Consider the following 20,853-nt stretch of genomic DNA (forward strand, 5'->3'; position numbering starts at 1 on the left):
GTGTCTTTATGTTAATTATAATTATGTTAAACTCCCTGTCTGGTAGTTATAACAATTGGGCCATATCTAAATCTGAATCTGGGTTCTTTCTGTATTGATACAAGACAAAAGCGTCCCTGAGTCCCTAGATCTCTGTAACTGGGACTCTCAGTTTCCCTTCCTGGTAGGAGTTATCGTGTGATCTGAATGAGGATGTTTCATGCTCCTTTTCTGCTTGGTAGCAGGTGTGTTCCTTTTTCCTGACTTGTTTCCATTTCCATGGCAGTTTTAAAGCTTTTATGGCAAGTGCCATATTTCCCCATGTATAAGATGCTCCCATGTACAAGATGTACCTTAATTTTGGGGCCTGAAATTTGAAAAAACGTATTACATAAAGTTATTGAACTCAACTCATGTTTTATTCACCTACAACGAGTGCAAAAACAAGCGCAAAAGAGCAGGAAGTACAAGTAAAAAAAGTCTACAACCACTGTTAAGACGCACCCCATTTTTAGACTCCACATTATTCAGAAAAAGCTGCATCTTATAAATGGGGAAATAAGGGAAAAATCTAGAAGGGCTTTCTGCAGGGCTTTATGTATTTCCTGAAGTAGTGACCATCCCCACCCACCCAATCTGGCACCACGGATTAGACTTTATTCAGTACCCAACTCACCTACAGTCTTTCCCCTGAGCATCCAAGCTATTCTGTGAAGAGCCTGTCATTGGTTAAAAATTACCCTTATGTGTACAGGTCCAAGGGATTCTATAATACTAATCCCCCTAATCCATACTCAACTTTTAACAATTTGTTAACAATATACATTACAGCTGAATTAGCTCCTGGCAAGGTGGCCTGATCTTCTTCCCATGCCTTGTTCAACATGATTCTCTGTCCATGGGCCATTTTTTTTCTTGGAAGTACCTGTGTTTCCTTAAATTTTAAGCAAATTGGTTGACTTCCTATTTCACCTCCAAGACATTTTCCAGAAAAGTTAATGATTTTGTAGATTATTGAGCTTTTTTGTTGTTGTTGTTATACTGGTACTTCTTATACTTTTTTAAGTAGAAGCCAGACATTTGTGCCTAGCTTTTGCTGTTATTTTGCCTCTACCTTTCAAAACTCCACTGCAAACCTGGTGTCCATTCAGGACCACCACTGTGTCTACCCCAAACACTTAGGGATCCAGTCTCAATATAATATGTGGGGACCCCACTTTATCTGAATGAAAAGGAAGAAAATCATCTGACAGTTTCAATTTCATCAAGATTCAGAACTGATTCTCAGCTTATTGTTACATATGTTTGTTTTGTTTTTTAGAATCTCATTTTGGTTGTTTTGTTATTGTAATCTAAATCTACAAAGGGCAAACTATAGATATTTTACAATATTTAAAAACCAATCCTTTTTTTAAGCACACCTATATGCATTATTATGTTGATGTTTCTGAAAATGATGTAAGGAGAAAACCCATCCCAGTGACCCCTCAGAGATTAGGGCAACCAAATGCTTATCGGTTCTTCTGGTTAAGAAACAAATTAATCTTATGACACTAAGTTTGCCTGGTTCTGTTTTTTGCATGAGCTGTATCACCATGTAAGATTTATGTTATTAAAAGCAAGCCTGAAGATAGTGTTAATATTCAGGTCTTCTGAACTATGTCTGGAGGATAGAAGAATGGATGTAAAAGTCATTTAAAATTCACCACCACCTTTAATTAGACTAGTTTAACCTTGCAGGCTCAACAAATGAGCATAGCTAGATCAAGTAGAGTTTTTATTAGTGTTTCTATCATCTGAGATATTAATTGAAGGACTGTACATAGACTGAGAATTGATGAAGCATGTGACATGGGTGCCTTGTGGCTCTAGAGAAACTATGACATCTTTAACAATGAGAAAATTCATTAAGGTTATAGGAGGATTATTTTTTTAGCATTCTGGAGGAATTTATCATAGGTTGCTTAGACTTTTTTCTGGCTTAATAGTCAGTTATGACTGAGAGCTAAATTATCTGACATAAGCAGAAGTTAGTTCTCATTAGAACAAACATTCACTGTGAGCTATTCTGCTTTGCATTTGATTATCATGCTTATTGTCTCTGATTAAAAATGATTCCAATGTTGAAGTTGAATGGGAAGGAGGAAATCGTATAGCCTGGGCATAATACAGGCGGATGTTAAAACTTCTGTTTTGTAGGTAGAGACTAGGCCTCCTCAGAAGCATCTAGAAACATGCTGATTTATTCGTTAGTTCAAAAAAAAAGTGTTTAAAACATGCTAACTTGATCACGTAATGTTAAGTGTCTGCACTGGTGATTACAAAAATACTGAGAAGTCACATTAGGAAGAGCTATTAGAGCACATTAGTGTTCCTCTCTAGCTGAATCACTTTATAATGGCACAGCACTCTTTCAGGCATTCGTCAGGACTGAAGAGTGCATTACTGATATTGAAACTTTCCGTGTCTTTGCAAAAATTAGAATTTAAAGTCTTAATTGAGACATCAGTGTTTCAGAATTTGCAGAAATTTAGACAAGCATTAGAATAATGCTTAAACTCATAGTATCTATAAAGTGTTTGCTATTGCATGTTGTAATAATGATTAATCTACTTAAGAAGACACCTTCAATTTCTTCAGAAAATCAGATTTATTTAAAAGTAACATGTAGGTTTACTGATTTTTTTGTTTATTATAGAATTTTTATGTTTATTGCAGAAGACTATTAAAGACTTACAGAGGTCATGCTTTTTAAAACAGTTTTGGAGACAATTGATAATTTAATGTGCTTAAACTACATTTCTTTTCTTTAGAATATACTATATTTTAGCTTTTCAACAATGTAGGTTTTTCTTACAAATTGGTCACAATAACTGAGGTTTAGTTTACTTTTATGTTAAATATGGAATGCTTTGTAGGAATAAAGAATTAACCACTCCCTCTTTTTCTAAACCCCATGACTAATTACATGCAAAGTTATTAGAATTTATTTTTATATAGTTTTTTAATTTTTTGTGACTTCTCTTGCAATTGTGTAGTATTCTTATTTTATATGCTTCTGTGTGTGAGATTTCCACTGTCTTCATCATACTGGATTCAAGGAGTGGCAAAGTTGAGGTGATGGTAAGCAATGGTTTACGATGCTTTATATTTCTAGATTAGCATTCAACTACACTAGGGGTAGTCAACCTTTTTATACCTATTGCCTACTTTTGTATCTCTGTTAATAGTAAAATTTTCCAACTGCCCACTGGTTCCACAGTATGGTGATTTATAAAGTAGGGAAGTAACTTTACTTTATAAAATTTATAAAGCAGAGTTACAGCAAGTTAAAGTATATAACAATACTAATTACTTACCAAGTACTTTATGTTGGATTTTCACTAAGTTTGGCAGAATAAATCTTTATAAAATAACTTACTATAGTTAAATCTATCTTTTTATTTATACTTTGGTTGCTCAGCTACTGCCCACCATGAAAGCTGGAATCCCACTAGTGGGCGGTAGGGACCAGGTTGACTACCACTGAACTACACTGACATTTTTTGGTCTCTCTTCCCACTCAGCTATTATGTAATTGGTGAATAGGGTTAAGATTCTCCATATATTCTCTCTTGTAATATTAAAAACAGATCATAAACTTTATCTCAAATATCAATGTGTTATAACTAAAAGACTAAATTTACCAGTTTTTATTACAATAGTTGTGGCCAGGTAACTAAGATTTCACTGATTCTGTGGAAACTGTTGGGTGGTGTTTTAGAAAGTCTCCTTATAAGGAAGCTTGAGCTGTTTTGTTTTGTCTTTCTTTTTTTTTTTCTTTCTCTTTTTTGCTGCTAGCTGATGCAAATGAGGTGGTGGTCCTGCTGTTAATCATATTAGGCACTCATGACTTCTTCAGGATGGCAGACAGCAAGTCATGGAACACTCCGACCTGCTACGATGGAGGAAATCTGTTTTATTTAGCCATTGTTATTTTGTATTGGTAACAAGCAGTCCACCCATAGCCACAGGATTCTATGACTTCGGGAGACATTGCACAGCAGGCTAGGCGCAGCACTTCCTCTCTCTGTCCTGCATCTGTGGGTTTGCCAGTTACCGGGCAGCTGTGCACCACACTGATTGCTCAAGAATAGCTTGCAGATGTCAGCTAGTTTGGGACCAGGGGTGACTCTAATTATGCATCATAGGACTAGAAAACTCATTTGGCTGTAGATATAAAAGCAGCTTCTGAAAACAGCTTCATCATTATTTTTATCTCCATCTGCCTGACTCATCTATCTGCTGTGTTGTTGTTATTGACATAGTGGTCTTTGAGAATTAATGAAAATAATCATGAAACTATATACAGGAGTGTACTGATAAATGTTCAACAGCTGACTCTCCAGGAATATAACCTAATTTTTAGTGTTTGCTTATTTTGATAGTTGAAATTCTTGTCTCATGGCTAATTTCAAGCTCTAAATGTGACATCATTCAACAAAGCTGGACCGACAGGTGCAGTAGCATACCATTGTATAGCATAGCTGCTGTACAGAAACAAAAGATGTAATAACCTCAAGAGCTTATGTAATAGTAACATGAGGTAAAAATAATTAGAAAATTATTTATATTTATTGTGAATTACCTTCATATTTACTGTTTTATTAATTATGTTTATATAACTTAATTTTTAATAATAGTGTTTAATTTAAAAAGTTCAAAATTTTTGAAGGTTAAAAATTGGGTCTCAGGAGTCAGTATGCATTGGCTCTCCCACAAACATCACTCAGTTTTATATATGATGTACAGTGTGTCCATAAAGTCATGGTGCACTTTTGACCGGTCACAGGAAAATAACAAAAGACGATAAGAAATGTGACATCAGCACCAAATAAAAGGAAAACTCTCCCAGTTTCATATCTATTCAGTGCAGTTTGATGTGGGCTCCATTTGTTGCCCTACACACATCCAAACAATAGTGAAGTTCTTGCCACACACGGGTAAGGACGTCTGGGGTAACAGAGTGAATAACATCTGTGATTCTCTGTTTTAAGTGATTAATGTTGTTGATACATTCAATGTACACAAGTTTCTTCACATAACCCCAGAAGTAAAAGTCTAAGGGCGTCAGATCTGGGGATTGTGGTGGCCATGGCTTGACAGAACCCCTTCCTATCCACCGCAGGGGGAATGTTCTATCTAGAAACTCACGAACAATGGTGGCGTAGTGTGGAGGAGCATCATCCTGTTGAAAGATGACACCTTCTGGAAATTGTGGCACTGCATACAATTCCAACATGTCAAGACAGGACTTTGCTGTCACAGACTGCTCCGCAAAAAAAAAAAAAAAAAAAAAAAAAAAGGCCTATCACCTTATCATGCATCAGGCCACACCACACGTTCACTTTAGGGGTGTTACGTTCATACTCAACGTAGGCATGAGGATGCTCAGCAGCCCATATTCTGATGTTATGGCAATGAACATGTCCACAGATATGGAAGGTCGCCTCATTGTTAAACACAATCTTCTGCAAATATTTTGCATCACTGTCGATCTCATGAAGTATATCTGTAGCAAACACGCATCATGTGGGTCTATCCACTGGTTTGATAGCGTGCAACAGCCGCAATTTGTACCCTGTAAAACAGAGATGTTTCTTTAACACCTTATGAACTGTAATCTTGCTTAGGTGTAATTGTCAAGCACATGCACACACAGATATTTTTAGGACTCCTTAGGTAGCTATCCCATATAGCCTCTACAGACTCATCACTGACTGATGGCCTACCAGAACAGGGTTTCTCCACCAAACTGCTGGTTTCCTTCAACTGCTTATCCCATTGAGTAATGTTATTCCTATGTGGTGGTGTTTTGTTATAAACACGCCGATATTCACGTTGCACTTTGGTCGCAGATTCAAATTTAGTGAGCCACAGAACACACTGAACTTTCCTCTGTACTGTTCACATCTCGACTGGCCGACTGGCATGGCCGTGGGCTGCTCCACTGTATACACGGTGTTACGTCATCATCTGCACATGCGCACATGCTGCCACATCAACCCACAGAAACTGGGAGGGTTTTTCTTTTATTTGGTGCAGATTTCACATTTCTATCTTCTTTTGTTGCTTTCCTGTGATGGGTCAAAAGTGCACCATGACTTTACGGACACACTGTATATGTATTCAATATATATATCATATATAATGTTTGTCCATGTTAGAATTATCATTGTTTATGGAAATTCTTTATCTAAATACTGCATTTGAATGCTGTGCTTAAAATAAAATATTGTACTATTTTTAATATTTTGTTTCCACAATGTAAGTTATTTAATACTAGTCTAAAGCTAATTAATTAATCCCATGCACAGGCAAGATGTATAGGATTTTGTATGTCTTATCTACATAAGCAAAGTGCAATGATTTTATACTCCCTTTTGAAGTGTTATGTTTCTGGTATTCAGTGATTATACTTAATAACTTGCTAGGGTAATTTCACATATTAACTCCTTGAATATGGGGTTTCAGATGAGATTTGCAATAAGATTGCAAGTATTAGTTTATGGTTATTAAAATGCCTGGTTTATTAAGTTTCACTGATTTACATTTCAGTTTTTAGTAAACAAGAATTATTTTGCAGTTACTTTTCAATGTACAACCTTCATATATTGTTCCGAGTTCCCAGAATTTAATCACCAAGAAGTGGAGTTTTTGCTCTTCTGATGAAGGAAGCATGTCTATACTCTGTCTTTTGATAACATTTAATTATAGTGAGGCTTATTTCCCTTGTATGTAAAAAATCTGAGCTGTGATAGCCTGAAGGTCCCTGGTTAAAGACCAATGAGAGGACAACTGTAAGCAGCCGCCGTAATAGCTGGCACACCCCAGTCTCTCTCTGTGTGAACCATTCTTACTCTTGCTGGTCTCTTATCCCTCTGAGTATTATGAATGTTCATGTACATCCTCACTCAAAGGGTTAACAAAATACTCACTCCTCAAAGGGTTAAATGCCACATTTGCAGTCCAGATGTTAAAGTGTTAGATTTCAGGAAAAGAGGTATCTTAAGACAGGAATTAAGAAGTTATAATTATGTAAATAACACTATGATGTTGTATCCAAGGAGAAGCAAATGTCAGAAGGATGACATATTGTGACACATCATCAGGTCATTACAGAAGTAAATGGCACAATAGTAAACAAAGTTTCTGAACATTAGAATCAAGTCTATAAATGTAAGAAATGGTCAAGAACTCTATTTTGTTTGGTGCCTGAGGGGTATTTGATGGCACTAGAGTTTGAAAATAAGTTAGGGTGGTTGGCTATGCCAGATCTAGTCATTAAAGCAGTGGTTCTCAAACTTTTGAAGCCGGGGCACATTTAAAATCCTACAAATAATTGTAGGTGCACTATATACAAATTTCTGAAAAATATGTTATAATAATTAATTCAGATATTAAAAAAATATATTTAAAGTCCAAATGTGCTTTTATGGTAATTAAATGAAATAAATATGACAAAATTAAATTTATTCTAACATAAAAAAAGATTTTTATATTACATTTTTTGAGTTATCCTTTTTAGAATTTGTAAAACTTAGAAACATTGATACATAAAGACACATGCAGCCCCATGTTCATTGCAGCATTGTTCACAGTGGCCAGGACATGGAAACAACCAAAAAGCCCATCAATAGATGACTAGATAAAGAAGATGTGGCACATATACACTATGGAATACTACTCAGCCATAAGAAATGATGACATCGGATCATTTACAGCAAAATGGTGGGATCTTGATAACATTATACGAAGTGAAATAAGTAAATCAGAAAAAACCAGGAACTGCATTATTCCATACGTAGGTGGCACATAAAAGTGAGACTAAGAGACATTGATAAGAGTTTGGTGGTTATGGGGGGAGGGGGGAGAGGGAGAGGGAAAGGGGGAGGGGGAGGGGCACAAAGAAAACTAGATAGAAGGTGACAGAGGACAATCTGACTTTGGGTGATGGGTATGCAACATAATTGAATGACAAGATAACCTGGATATGTTATCTTTGAATATATGTATCCTGATTTATTGATGTCACCCCATTAAAAAAATAAAATTATTATAGAAGAAAAAAATAATAAAAAAATAAAAAAAACAGAAAAAGTTATCTTTTTATATATATAGATACATTCTTAGTAAGATTTAGTAAATTCGGCAAGTCCCAGCATGAATGAGTTAAGTTTTTTTATTCTTGTGTTTATGAGAAACATGAGCCTGATGTGTCCTAGTGATTTCTTCAAAGTTTGGGCATATATTTGAAAGGAGAATTCTTATTTCCTCATCAATACATTGAAGAATTCCTCACTTTTTACTCTTAATTGTGTTGAGGGTAGAAAATCCTAATTCACATAAATAGGATGTTGAAAATTGAGTAAAATGTTCAAAGCTTTTTTAGATATTGCCACATATTCTTCTTTTATAATCCAAAAGGCTTTAAGAGACAATTCCTTGTGTTTAATCATCAATCCAAAACCCCCACCATAAATATCATCTTAACTTTACACCAAACAAAGGATAGAAGAAACTTGCCTCCAGTCTTTCTGGGGAACATGGGGGTAGTGTAAAACAATCCAGCACCACAGCTTAACAGCCTTTTGCAACCTCTTCAGGCAAGTGAGGTGGGGGGTTGGGCAGACTGTCAGCTTATAACCAATTACCCACACCTCTGTCTCCCAAAAATCTAAACTCCAAAAATCCTGTTGGCTTTTTGGTCCCCAACAGGCACATATTTCTCTGGAATACCATGGGGTGTACCTGGAAATCTTCTAGGGTGCACCAGTGCTCCCTGGTGCACACTTTGAGAACCACTGCATTAAAGAAACAGAAGCAGTATGTATGTGACTCTTAGGTTAGACATTTACTATATCCATCAGAGGACATTTTTAGACAATTGACACAAATATAAAAAAGGAGAAAATTAACTTACTGTGACTAGGGTGTAGGAAGGCACTTCCAGAATTTGGAAGTTGGTATTTCAATTTATACTCCTGATTCCTTGACTAACCACGTGGTTTTTCAGCTACTATTTAAGGCTTTGTTTTAATTGATATCAATTTATTTGTTGTAAGCATATCTCTCAATATCCTAAACCAAGGCATGTGAATTATACATAAGTACTTAAACTCTTTGGGATATATGTTTTATAATATCCAGTGGTATTGCTGAAATGAACAGTGTTGAAGAGAATGCATTTAATATTTACTCATTTTAGTTTACATGACCTATTGTCCTATAAATAATTGATTATATGAGATGGAAAATACTATCAAAGAATTAAATAGATACTCAGAGGAGGCATTCATGCTCCTGGCAGCTGGCTGTCATTGTCAGTGTGTCATTCAGAGCTGCCAGCTTGTCTCTCAGCATTGACAGTTGCTAAGTTGCGAAGGGGCCTGTTTTTTAATAATGCAGCTTGAGTCCAGTCTAAAACCTGTGAAACTGAAAAAGGATTGAGATCTTATTGCAGAAGAATTTGAAGGAGTTTTGCTAATTGGAGGCCCTTACCTAGTCTGTCTATATGTATAACATGGTATTTGTGGCTGCCTTAAAGAAGGACTTAAGCATAGAGACCATCACACCCAAAAAAGAGAACTGTTAGTTAAGTTTGTAAGCTGTTCTTTCCAGTACGTTTGTTTAATAAGAAACAAATGACCATCCATAGCTCTGTTAGTACCCCTGTCTCTAATTACTGAATTTAGTAACTGGTACAGAAATATCTCCTGCTTATTAGAGCCTACTGTTGAGGTTGAGGTGTTAGATGTTATTGCCTTTCTAATATTTCTACATACAGGTATGTCATCTTTTCTATAAATACTTTACATAGATTTTATATGAAAGTAAACAAGAACAGAATGATTAATGATTGCCCTTCAGGTAAGAAAAAATATATATAATATTATAGCAAAATTTCATATTTGGATTACCTTAATGTAGATAAATATGCTAAATAGCCTGACCTGTGGTGGCGCAGTGGATAAAGCGTCAACCTGGAAACACTGAGGTTGACGGTTCAAAACCCTGGCTTGCCTGGTCAAGGCACATATGGGAGTTGATGCTTCCTGCTCCTCCCCCTTCTCTCTCTTTCTCTCTCTCCCCCCCCCTCTAAAATGAATAAATAAATAAAATAAAAATTAAAAAAAAAGCGCCTGACCTGTGGTGGCACAGTGGATAAAGCGTTGACCTGGAAATGCTGAGGTTGCCGGTTCGAAACCCTGGGCTTGCCTGGTCAAGGCACATATGGGAGTTGATGCTTCCAGCTCCTCCCCCCCTTCTCTCTCTCTGTCTCTCCTCTCTCTCTCCCTCTCTCTCTCTCTCTCCCTCTTCTCTCTAAAAAAATAATGAATGAATAAAAAAATATATATATATATTAAAAAAAGAAACTTAGGGCATAAAATAGCTACCATGTTTTCATTCCTTATAGCTTTGTGGGTCAAGAATTTGGAGACTGGCTCAGCTGAATGATGCTTTTCCTCTATATGATACAGACTGAGGGCACTTGGTAAGACTCAGCCAGTGGATGGGATGGTCCAGAGTGTTCAAGGTTTCATGTACATATCTGGCTCCTTGACTGGGAATGGCTGGAAGGTTGGACACTCCTGGAGTTTCTAAACAGAGCACCTAGATGTTCCAGCCTCGCATACATGGCTCTCTTAGTGTAGCCAGATACTTTTGGAGCCTCAAGGCTCTGTAAGGATTGTAGCATGAAACAGAAAGTTGAAGTGGCCTGTTTTTTGGTTTTGTGCCTAGAATGTCATGTCTCCTCTTTTCTATTGATTAGTCACTGTCTTCACAGATTCAAGACTAAAACTAGATCTAATTTCTCAGTAGAAAGAAAGTCAAAGAATTTGTCTTACCTGTCTCATAGTGTTTGTAGGCATTTGTATATGATATGCCTCAAAATGACCATGCCCCTTTGAGATTTCTACCAATGGGTTCTTTACTAAAATAACAGTGTTGGTTACAATCTGAATATTCTCACGCTTCTTATGGGAAAACATTTCAAATGAGATTTTAAGGTTAATGGTTCACATATAATTTTTAATGATGTTATATTATCCCCACTTATATAACTTTTTGCAATCTTAGCTAAATTGGCTTTATAATGTCACTAATCATTTTAATTCTGTTGACCTCAGACTGTTTTATTCTTTCTTCTGTCTTAGTTTTTATTATTGACAATCACTCAAAGCCATTATAATATTAATTAAATGAATGACTTGCTTTTAGTGAATCAGACTTGTATTATTTCCCTAGGTCAGTTATTTAGTAATCTGAATATTCCAACAACCTTGTTGAGGTTTCCTGACATGTCTTTAATTAAGTTGAGGGATCTCCCTTTTATTTTGAATATTTAAGCCTTTTCATCACAAGGGTTCTTGCATATTTTAAATACTTTTTTGGTGTATCTGTTGATATATTATGTGGTTCTGTCTTTATTCTGTTGATCTGAGCCTTTATAGTAATTGATTTTCTGATATTAAATTAATTTTATATTCCTAGGATAAATAATTGACCATATTGTATAATCTTTTTTATACATTATTGTACTTGGTTTAGTAGTATGTCTGTAAGATAGGCAATGATGTCTCTTCTTTCATTCCTGATGTTAGTAATTTTACTCTTCTCTCTTTTGTTCATGGTTAATTGACCTATAGGATTGTTAATGTTGCTGGTTTTTCAAAAAAATTAACTTTTGGTTTTGTTAGGTTGTTATATTATTTTTTTATTGTCTATTTTATTTCTTTTCATGCTAGCTCTTATTATATTTTTTCCTCCTTATTGTTTTGGGTTCATTTTGTTCTTTTCCTCCAGTGCCTTAAAGTGGAAGGTGAGGTTATTGATTTGACATTTTTCTATTTTTTTTTAAACAAAAGTATTTCCAGCTATACATTTTCCTTTGAACACTGTTTATATTGTATTGTGTAAGTTTTCATATGCTGTGTTTTTATTTATTTATAGTTTCCAATGCTTTTTCCTTTGAGCCATTGTCTATTTAGGAAAAGGGTTGGATGTGAGGAGGGGTGATACTAACACTACCTGGTTGTATTTTTGGGGTTTTTTTCTCATTTCTTATATTTTGTCAGTCATCACTTTTACCATACTAGTATCTCTATTTGCCTATTAAGTTAGGAAAAGTAAAATTAAAAATAATGAAAAGAGGGGAGACAGATGAATTGTGATAGAGAGTAAGGGGAAGAAGATGACAAAAAGAGTACATGGAGCATGACTGATGACAACTCGTGGGAGAGAAATCGATGGTGATAACCCAAAGGACAGAAGAAGAATGAAGATAATGACACCTTCATGAGACACGATGCTGTCTTATTCCTTTCATTTCCAAGCTAAAAATATTCTGTTTAAAGCTTTTATGTTTCCTTCAGTATAGAGTTTATGAAAGTCTGCCCTTAAAAATATGAGGGTATTTTATTTCATGAGAAAATCTAATTATGCCTTAGCATATCTAAACCATTTTAACCATTTATGTTAAAAATACTCATCTGTGTATTGATAATTAAATGAACCTATTTTAAATTTTAATACATGTGATTAACATAGGAAGGTGAATTCTTTGAAAAATATGAAAAGGCTCACATCAAATCATATGAAAATATCTTTCTTATTTCAAAAATTTTATAAACTTTGAACTTGAATATAAAACAGCTACTTTGATTATTAAGGTTGAAATAATTATTTGTGCATGTTAACACTTAACACAGAGACTATTGAATGCTTCTGAGCAGAAAATTAAATTTTAATTCTTAAATCATTAATTATTCTATAAGTAATTACTGTGGGCTCACTCCATGTCAAATAGAGTTTACATACTAGGGGTTCAACTACAGACAAGACAAAGTTTCTGCTCTATGGAGCTTAACTTTTATTAACTATTATAAACATGCATATGTCAGACATAAGTAATATGAAGGCAATAAACAGGGAGTATCTGGATTATCTTTGGCAAGACTGGTAAGAGAATATCTCACCAAAGAGGTGGAATTTGAACGTGGCCTGGGAGAGCTGAAGGAACTCGCAATATGAAGACCGAGATAGAAACTAGACTAAACAGTTTGAAGGGTAAAGAGACCAGTGTGCTTAGAGCGGAGTGATTGGAAGGAAGACTGGGAGAGCATAATAAAGAGATTTGTGTAGGGAGTATGGCATGGAATCTCAGACTGTATTTAAGAGTTTTCTTGATGGTTCCTAAAATGTATTTCTATTTAATAGATGAGTATGGTTATAGACTGAAGGCATGAGTCCCCCCAAAAACTCATAGGTTGACACCTTAATGGCTAATGTGATTGTGTTTGAAGGTAGAGCCTTTGGAAGGTAATTAGATTTAGACCAAGTCATCTCAATGGGGCCCCATCATGGGATTAGTGTCCTTATAAAAAAGAAGCGATACTAGAGCTTTTTTTTTTTTTTCCTGCCATGTGGAGGACACAGAGAAAAGACACGGTTAGCTAGCTCTCACAAGGGAGCCACGCCTGCTGGCACTTTGATCTTGGGTGTCCTGGACTCCAGAACTGGGAGAAACCTGTCTTTGTTTACGCTGCCCAGTTTATAGTATTTTGTTACAGCAGCCTGAGCTGACTAAGACAAATGTACTGTGGAGAAATTGAGTGAATCACATGGTCAGACAACAAATAGAAGCCACAGCCACTTGACTTTAAGTCTTTGCTTTTAGCAATGGCCAGCATTGCAAGCTTAGGCACTCTTAAAATGTTAATATATTTGAATATTTTAAATGTTCAGATTAAAAATGATGGCAATAGAAAGCATCTCTCAACATTAATACATTTCAGGAATAATATATTATTATTACAGATGTTTTAAACTATATTTGGATTAATGTTATAGATAGATATGTCATCACATATGAGAATCAAGGGAAATGATTCCTGACTAAATTTGTTACCCAGAGTTTTAACCTAATGCCACCATTAAAGACTCATTATCATTCATTAAGCAGTTTGCAAAGAAAGTAGGTTCTCAGTGAATCAAATGCGTTTAATAGAACAAATGCACTGAACATTTCATGACAAAAAGATTAGCAAGTCTATCCTTTCTATTTTAATCACAATGCAATTGGGAGACTATATATGAAAAATGAATGGGACAAAAATATATGAAATGTATCGAAGAGTGTAAATGTGAAAGTATTAGAGAAATTCAAGAGTGAGCACACCCGGGAGGTTAGAAGGCCAGAGAAAATTTTACAAATGAGTTAGAACATGAGCGATTACTTAATGATAAGCTACAGTCAGAGAAGAAAGGAAGGTTTGTGAGGACACAGTGATGTGTGAAGATGAAGAAATGTAGGAGAGTTCAAGCAAACATATCTCTAAAGAGATAGATAGAGTTGAGTTTAGATATGAAATATGTAGAGGAAGAAATAAGATAAGAGGTTAGGAAAATAAGAGGAAAATATTTTTATGGTTGAATTTTCTGCTATGACATATTGTATGGAGGAAGCAAATGTAGGGCACATGAAATGACCAATTAAAGTAATATTTGCAAAGAATCTAATCCAGGGTTGGAAGTGAAGATGGTAAATTCTTAAAACTAAATGGAATAAAAGATTGCAATTTTAAAAATCCCATCCCAGGAGATGCCAGAGTATAATCATCACTGGACATCTAGAAATGTGTTTTTAAGGGAACTAAACAGGCAAAATCACATTTGTCAAATATTAGTATTTTGTGTGATGAAAGTTTGTGTTGCAATTAGGAAGTGATATATGATTTACTTCTATAGAGTACTTAGAGAGTCCTAACACTCATATGATCATATATATGCATGTATATAATGTATATGTGTGCATGCTTGTATGCATGGGTTTGTATGTATATGTGTATTCATGTGTGCATGCATGAGTCTGTGTTGGAGGGAACAGGTACAGGAGTTTTCTGTAGAATTGTCATAGAGGGACATTTGAGGCCATTGCTAATACAAACCATCAAACTTTACAATTATGGAAATTACTTCAAAGTCTCTAGAAAATATCAGCTCAAATCTTTCAACATATGATTATTTTAAGTATTATTGAGTTGCACAGAGAGAATTTATCATCATTATGTATTTCTTCACACATTAACTAATGGCGCTTATAATTTTCCTGAAAAGGAAAGCAATTGGTGTGGTGAGTTCTATTAATTTGAATTGGTTCTTATTGTATATATTGTTACAAATCAGCTTCTTGGGATATTTCAGTATTTATTTTAAAAATCTGGGGAGAACCAATGATGCAATTATTATGTGTCAACTGCTGGTTATTATATATCACTTGTCATAACCTCTGCATATTGACAAAAAAAGCATCTGCACAGTGTGAATGACCAGGATAGCTAATTGTGATAAAATGCTTTGAATTGAGCTTTAAAGAGTGCATTTTTAACTAGATCTCTATTTATGTGCTCCTGAAAAACATGTTTGGAAAATTCAGCTGGCGCTCTACTTCCCAGCAGAGTGAGAGGGGGAGCACAGACACTTTTTTCTCTAGTTTTAGATTTGGTTCAAAAGAAAACAACATGTGAGAGCCTAGTGTTGGCAAAATTTCATTAAATGAAAATGCATGTTATACATGGTTTCTCTGAAAAGCAATATGAGTCTCAAACGTAAAAGGATTGTGTTGTAATCCAGAACGAGTTTCCAGAGCTAGTCAGACTACCCCATATAGATGGTATTTCCATCAGTTCCAGGTCTCTTGTGAAAAATTGGAAGCAAGGAGAGGCTGTTTGGAGAAACGCCGCATCTGACATTTTCAGTTGGAAGACTAGGGTATAAAGTGAACCTATCTTCTACTCTTTCTTTTTAAAATTATCTAAAATATAAAAGGAGAAATAGAAACAACTCAAACTATTTCTAGGGAATCTAGGAGATCACAGATTACCAATAGCTGGAATCGGTGTAGAGCTAGATTCAAGTGACTAAGCATGACTGAAAGGACAGTTGTAACATTCTTGAAAACTGTGATAATTCAGATTTTTCACTAGTTTAGTCTACCATTTCTCTCAAATAGTCTTAAAAAGATCATGATGTTTTTATCTCTGCTTATTTCAGTGGAATATAAAGAAATATTTGTGAGATAATGTACTGTATTATAAACCTTACTTAAAGATGTCTAAAATAAGAATGATTTTTATCAAATATTGAAGTGATGATTCTATGAAAATGCTGTATCCTAAGGTAGATGTATTCATTTGTAACCATGTGGCTACTTTAGAGAGCACAAATAAACCAACAGTGACTAAACACTGAGCTCTCCACATCAAAACCAGACCTTATTTCCCAGCACAGCATGGTACTTGGAACTTAGAAGAAGCTGAAATAAATGTTTGCTGAATGGAAGATCTCCAAATTCTGTACAAAAGTTTACATGTAGCATTTACATGTTTCTCTTACATGTAGCATTATGGTTTTAATAAAAATAATTCTGGGCCCTGGCAGGTTGGCTCAGTGGTACAGTGTTGGCCCCGCGTGTGGATATCCTGGGTTTGATTCCCAGTTAGGGCCTACAAGAGAGGTCACCATCTGCTTTTCCACCCCTCCCCCTCTCTCCTCTCTCTTTCACTCCTCCCGCAGCCATGGCTCAATTGATTTGAGCTTACAGGCCCTGAGCTCTAAGGATGGCCCCCTAGAGCTCCCACCTCAGGTGCTAAAAATAGCATGGTTATAAGCATGGCCCCAAATGGGCAGAGCATTGGCCCCAGATGGGGGTTGCCAAATGGATCTTGGTGGGGGTGCATGTGGGAGTTTGTCTGTCGATCTTTCCTCCTCTCCTTAAAAAATATAATAATGATCATTCTGATTGCTCTTGAATACTTGTTTTTATCCAACAACTATCTAAAGGTTTCTTTTTATTTATTTATTATTTATTTATTTATTTATTTATTTATTTATTTAGTGAGAGGATGGGGAGACAGAGACAGACTCCTCCATACACCCCAACCAGGATCCACCCAGCAAGCCCACTAGAGCAGGTGTTTCCAAACTACGGCTCACGGGCCACATGCAGCCCCCTGAGGCCATTTATCCAGCCCTACCACACTTCTGGAAGGGGCACCTCTTTCATTGGTGGTCAGTGAGAGGAGCACTGTATCTGGCGGCCCTCCAACAGTCTGAAGGACAGTGAACTGGCCCCCTATGTAAAAAATTTGGGAACCCCTGCACTAGAGAATGATACTCTGCCCATCTGGGGCCCTTTCTTCATTGCAACCAGAGCCAATTTTTTTAGTGCCTCAGGTGGAGGCCTTGAAGCCATCCTCAGTGCCTGGGGCCAACTCACTCCAAACAAGCCAGGACTTCTGGAAGGGAGGAGAAGAGAGAAAGAAAGAGAGGGAGAGGAGAAAAGAAGATGATGCTTGTTTCTCCTGTGTGCCCTGACTGAGAATTGAACCTGGGACTTCCACATGCTTGGCTGATGCTCTACCATTGAACCAACCGACCAGGGCTAGAAATTTCTTATTTGCATTTTTTTCCTGTAGGTACTCATTAGTTCAGAGTCTTAAGTATTTGAGTTCAAACTGGAAGTAACTAAATGGGGAAAATGACTAAGAAAATAGATATAAAATCTCATGATGTCACATTTGTGAGCTTTTTTCCTATTCCTGCCAAAAGGATAATGTTCTTTGTAAAATTTTTATTCCATTAGAGACACCCACAAGTCAAGAGTGCCTTGAGATGGAGGGCCGAAGGAGAACCTGGTAGAGCTTGGCTTAAGGAGGCCCTGCAACCTCCCACTGTTTTTCTCATCAGCCTGTGAAGGTCTAGTGTATTCTTCGTTAAAGAAAATCTGTTTCCTTAAGTTATGCTTTTCACCCCATCCCAAGCCCCATTCCTCTTTGCTCTGTAGCCATCTATATGAATGTATCTAGTAGTAGGATATGTCCATGGATCTGTTGGTATATTTGAAAATTTTTTTCTGAGTGTTGTTTTCTACATTTCTCACTTCTGCCTAGTATCCTATAATATGCACCACCATATTCTACATATTGTTTTAGCTCTTAATGCACATCTCTCGCTTATAACTTCCTGTTATCACGAGCATTGCTGTAACAAACATCCTTCTATTTCGGGGTGTCTAAACCCAGCAGTTAGTCCTCTAGGTCATGGGTAAGGCACACTCAACTTCCCTGAGTGCCGCCCTGTTTACATTCTAGTTTTTATTTTCTTATATCTGAGTCAACATTTCACATTATCTCGTTTTTCTAATTTCTCATGATATTTAGTATATCCTTTTAATTTGATTTAGTAGTTTCCTGATCTCTTATGAATTTAAGCATCTTTCCATATTTATTTAATATGTAGTTATATATCAGTTATGTTCCAAGTACCCTTCAAAGCCTTTAATACATAGGACAGTTGTCCCTCTGTACCCACAGGGGATCGAATCCCCAGCACAGAAGCAAATCGGAAGAAGCTCAGTCCTTGATGCAAAATGGCAGAGTATTTGCATGTAACGTGTACATACCCTCCTTAATAATTTAAAACATCTCTAGATGACTTATAATACCTAAGACAGTGTAAATTCTATTTCTATACTATACTGTTTAGGGACTACAGATAAGGAAAAAAGTCTGTACATGTTTAGCACAGATGCACCATTGTAGGCCTAACTACATGATATGGGTCAGCAGCCATGTAAGTTTTTCCCCCTAAATATTTTCAACCTGCAGGTGGTGGTATCCACAGATGCAGAACCTGTGAAGGGCAATGTAATTGACTTAGCTGAGTGAGCTAGCTGCTGCTTTATCTCAATTACAGTACAGTGGGGAACAGAGACAGACAGAGGTAAAAGAATCACACAGCAGTGAATGGCCGAGTAAGAGTCACACCTGGCTGTGCTGTTCCAGGGTCTGTGCTCCTCACCTCTTTGTCATGCACTTCTTAGCCATTGGCTTCCTGTGTCTTTCCCATTTGTGTCTTTTGCCCATTTTCTCTACTGGTACTGACATATGCTCAGGAGCCAAACAAAGGACTGCCGTCATTGAGGTAGACGGTGGGTGGGCTGTGGGAAAAGCAAGGGAAAGAGTATGGACAAACCCAGGACATGTGGGGATTTACAATCTCTGTCGAGTTTGTCAGAGAGGAACTGTGATATTGTGATATTTCCGGAGAAATTTGAAGAAGTTGAGAGATAAGCTAGTGGAATAACTGGAGACAAACACTTTTCCTCAGAAGGAACAGGTGGCCAAGGTCACAGGAGGAAACAGAGTTGAAGTGTTTGAGCAAAGAAGCTGGAACAAGATGACGGGCTAGCAACGTTGCAGTCACAGTGGGAGATGAGGTGGATGGGGGGCGGGTGGGGGGGGGTGACACGGCAGATTGCATAAGGTCTTGTGGGCCTGGAAAGTGTAGTGGTCATGGTTCTTCAGAGAAGCCAAACCAGTGGAATCATCTGTATTCATATTCAATATATCCCTATATAGCCAGTATATAATATTATGGTATATGTTAATTTATCTTATTGACTCTGTTTCTCTGGGGAACCTGATATATGGGCATACAGTTGGGCAGGAAGAACCTAATTATTTCTTCCTCTGTTAGTCCATTACGGCTCTTGGAGGAAGCAAACAGATGGACTGAGTCCACTTATTCCAGTGCTAATGTCTTCCAGAAACACACCTAGAAATAATGTGTAGCCAGTATCGGAGCACCCTGTGATCCGGTGAAGATGACACATCAACATCAGCCATCACAAAGGACTTCAGCTTTCACTGTGAATGAGATGGGAGGTGAATAGAGGGTTTTAAGCAGAGAAGTGATGGGATCTTAGCCTGCAGTTAAAGGAAGCCTGCATGATGAACTGGCTACGGGGCGTGAGGATGGGGCCGTGGCCAGCTAAGGGGTTAGTGCAGTCAGGCAGGCTGGGATGGTGGGGAAGCTACACTTGATCATGATCTGTGATTTTGGATAAACTGTTGTGCAGAATTAGCTAAATTTCTGTTTATAATTTCTCTTATTAATAGGTACCTATTAATTAGGCATATAGATGCTTTTCTAAGTTTTAGTAAAGTTGTGTTGGCCTTATACTCTGAAGTGGATAGATCTCTCTCACCTTTCCTTTTTACTCATTGATATTATTTGTACCTCCTTATATAAATGGGATTAAATATATCTTGAAAGTATACTAGAAATCACCTAAAATATCATCAGGGTTTGGCATTTGCTTCTGAAGGTATATTATGACTACCATTTCTATTTCTTTAATATCTGTATATTTTAAAATAATCTTTAGTACATTCTTAGGAACTTTTGGCATTTTGAATTTTTCATGAAATTTAGTGATTTTATTTTTAAAATAACTATCTGTAGTTATTTAATGTTTTCATTCTGTTGTTTATTTGCAGCTTCTCCCTCTTTTTTGCCTGCGTAAAATTGCCTGAGATTTAATTAGTCATTCTTTCAAAGCACCATATTTTGTTTTCTTTCTTTTTTATAATTAAAAAAATGTATTGATTTAAGAGAGAGAGAGAGAGAGAGAGAGAGAGAGGGAGAGAGAGAGAGAGAGGAAGAGAAGAGGAGAAAAAAAATCAATTTGTTGTTCTACTTAGTTATACATTCATTTATCCTGACCAGGATCGAACCCACAACCTTGACATATTGGAATGATGCTCGAACCACTGAGTACCCAGCCAGGTTACATCTTTGGTTTTCTTGATTAGTTTTATTTTCTGTTTAATTTATATACTGCCTGGTACTTTATTATCTTATTTTCATATTGTTGATACTCCTCTATTTCATTATTCTAGTTGGGCTGAATGAGCAACTTATTTCCTTCTCATTTCTTTTTCTTTCTTTCTTTCTTCTTTTTTTTTTATCTGAGGCAGAGTCTGAGAG

The 20,853-nt window shown here is 36.4% G+C and overlaps 1 pseudogene; it reads right to left on the bottom strand.

Moving 5' to 3' along the window:
- LOC136392133 (E3 ubiquitin-protein ligase ZNF598-like) overlaps positions 1 to 20,853 on the bottom strand; it is a 47,563-nt pseudogene that overhangs the window by 13,702 nt on the left and 13,008 nt on the right.

Source organism: Saccopteryx leptura, chromosome 2 (genome assembly GCF_036850995.1).
Source record: "Saccopteryx leptura isolate mSacLep1 chromosome 2, mSacLep1_pri_phased_curated, whole genome shotgun sequence".
Taxonomy (NCBI): Eukaryota; Metazoa; Chordata; class Mammalia; order Chiroptera; family Emballonuridae; genus Saccopteryx; species Saccopteryx leptura.